The sequence below is a fragment of the Centruroides sculpturatus genome, unplaced genomic scaffold (genome assembly GCF_000671375.1).
Source record: "Centruroides sculpturatus isolate CEXI.00-Female unplaced genomic scaffold, Cexi_2.0 scaffold1509, whole genome shotgun sequence".
Taxonomy (NCBI): domain Eukaryota; kingdom Metazoa; phylum Arthropoda; class Arachnida; order Scorpiones; family Buthidae; genus Centruroides; species Centruroides sculpturatus.
In genome coordinates, this window is record NW_019385645.1 from 1 (window position 1) to 2,508 (window position 2,508).

Sequence of the window (2,508 nt, forward strand, 5' to 3'; positions counted from 1 at the left end):
TTAATTTCAAAATATCTATAAACACTTACATTTTTAATTAATATGTATTATTCCCAATAAAAAATGAAACGGGTAAAAATTGACAACTGGTGTTATCCGGTGTTCACAGAGTAACAGTATACTAACAAGTAATGTTATTTAAACCATTCCTAACATTTCGTACAAGAGGGTGTGCTTTTAAACAATCTTTAATGCAAGGAGGCGCTCTATTAGTTAATACCAATGTTTCTCAACGGGGGCGATATCGCCCCTCGCTTTTTGCCCCCTCAACTTTTCTATGTTGAGGGGGCGATTTGTAACAATTTATATTTTGGGGGCAAAAAACAATTTTCTGGGCGATATAGTAAAATAGTATATTAAGAATAATTAGTTATTTTATTTGTTATATCATACAATAATTAAACAAATAACATTATTCTAGTCAATAGTCTATTCAATGCAGTACGAATTTGGCGTTAGCCTTGGCCCTCGGCATCGGAATTTTGAAGTGAAGGGGGCAATACTATGTAATGGTTTTATTGAAGGGGGCGATACTACATTGAAGGGGGCAACGATTCATTAGAGGTTGAGAAACACTGGTTTATACCATTGGGGGTCTATTGACATGCCTTCTGAAATATTAATTAAGTTATCTTTAGGGTGTTTTTTGATGCCTTGGTCTTAAAAATCTTAATGTCCTGATGTATCAAACTAATTTTTGTTTTTTTCTCCAAAATCAGTTATAGAACTATGTGAGGATTGAATTAGTTTTGTCAACTGTCGTAAGCTGGCAGTGGTCGAACTATTCACACACGTTTATAAATATGTAAGTGCATGTTTATATTTCAAAAATAGGGGGGGCATGTCTAGCCTGCGGAGGTGTTGATGACTTTTTTTCTGAGCTGTTATGGCGACATTAGACATGGACTTTTTACAACACAATATTAAGTGTAGAACTGAAATAAGAAGTTTAAATGTTTCATTAGCTCGAATAATAATTTTTATTTTACTAATGATTGCTGGCATTGAGTTAAATCCCGGACCCCTTCCTAGATCTCCTTTAATACCAAGTCAAGAAGTTATGCAAAAAAGGGGGCGAGGGAGACCACGCAGAGAAAATACAAGGGATATAGAAGAAAATACTCAGACAAGTGAAATGTCAGGAGAAGAATACTTGATTGAGGAACATTCTAAGAATACTGCTGATGGCTCGAGGTATGCCACAATAAAAGATTTTTTTGAACTGGAAGAAGATCTATTAACAAAGACTATTGAACCTGAATATTCACTCAAATCGGTCTACGAACTAATCCAAGACAAATTTGATCATCTGAACTTCGAACTCCGTTCTATGAAAGCTGAAATCAACAAGATGAACGAAGAAAATTTGAAGCTCAAGGAAGAGTTAAAAGAAATGTGTAAAAAAAGTACATTTATTAGAAGAAAGAAAAGATTCATACAGTATGTTAAAAGGTATAATAGATTTTGAAATTGATAAAATGTTAAACGAAAGGACTAAGAAGAATCTAATTATATTTAATTTTCCATTTAAAACCTCGGAATATGTAGAGGAGTTCAAAAAATTTATAAAAGATAACTTAGAGCTTAATTATATAGAAATCGAGGGTCTCATTCAAATAGGAAATAGAAGAAATAATCAAGTAATTAAGGTTATGACCAAATCGGTTAAAGATAGAAACTTAATTCTTAATAAATTCTGGACCACAAGATCGAAAATGATGGATGAAAAGAAAAAAATAATAATATCAACGGACTTATGTCCGAGATCTAGGATCAGGAGAAAGTTACTATTAAAAAATATTAAACTAGAGAAATCGAATGATAAAAAGATAAAAATAAGAGATGATTATTTTTTAAAAGACAATACAATGTATACATACGATCTGAACAGTAGAGAAATAATTCAGCTGAATCCTTTTTTAGAGATAAATATAATGTAAGATTAGCTAAAATAAATCAAAATTCAAGAACAATGCAGGAAAAAAGGAGAATGATTAATAATATGGAGAATAATAATAGAAAAATGAGAAATGATAATTTGATAGTGAAAGATAATGAATTGAGTGAGGAAAAAGTAGAAATTTCAAAAAGAGAAAAAATAATGTGACGATAAGCTTTTGGAATATTCAAGGACTAAGAGGGAAACTATTCAAAACCTCGATGAGAAAATTCCTGGACTCAAATGAATTAATTGGATTTTTAGAAACCTGGATTCTAAAATTTAGTGATATGGAAATAAAATATCTAGAACAAGACAATAGTGTAATAATTAGCAATGCTCAACGTAAAAACAGGTTTGGATGCCCGTCATGTGGAATTCTGTTACTTATTAAGAAGAGATTAGGTGAAATATTTCTCCAATATACATCGGATTATATCATTGCTGTTATAATAAAATTAGAAAATAAAATCAAAATGAGATGGTCTTACACGTATTTGGGAGTGGTAGTAATATATATACCACCGTCTATTGAGAAGAAATTAATATTAAATGAAGTGCAAAAAGTT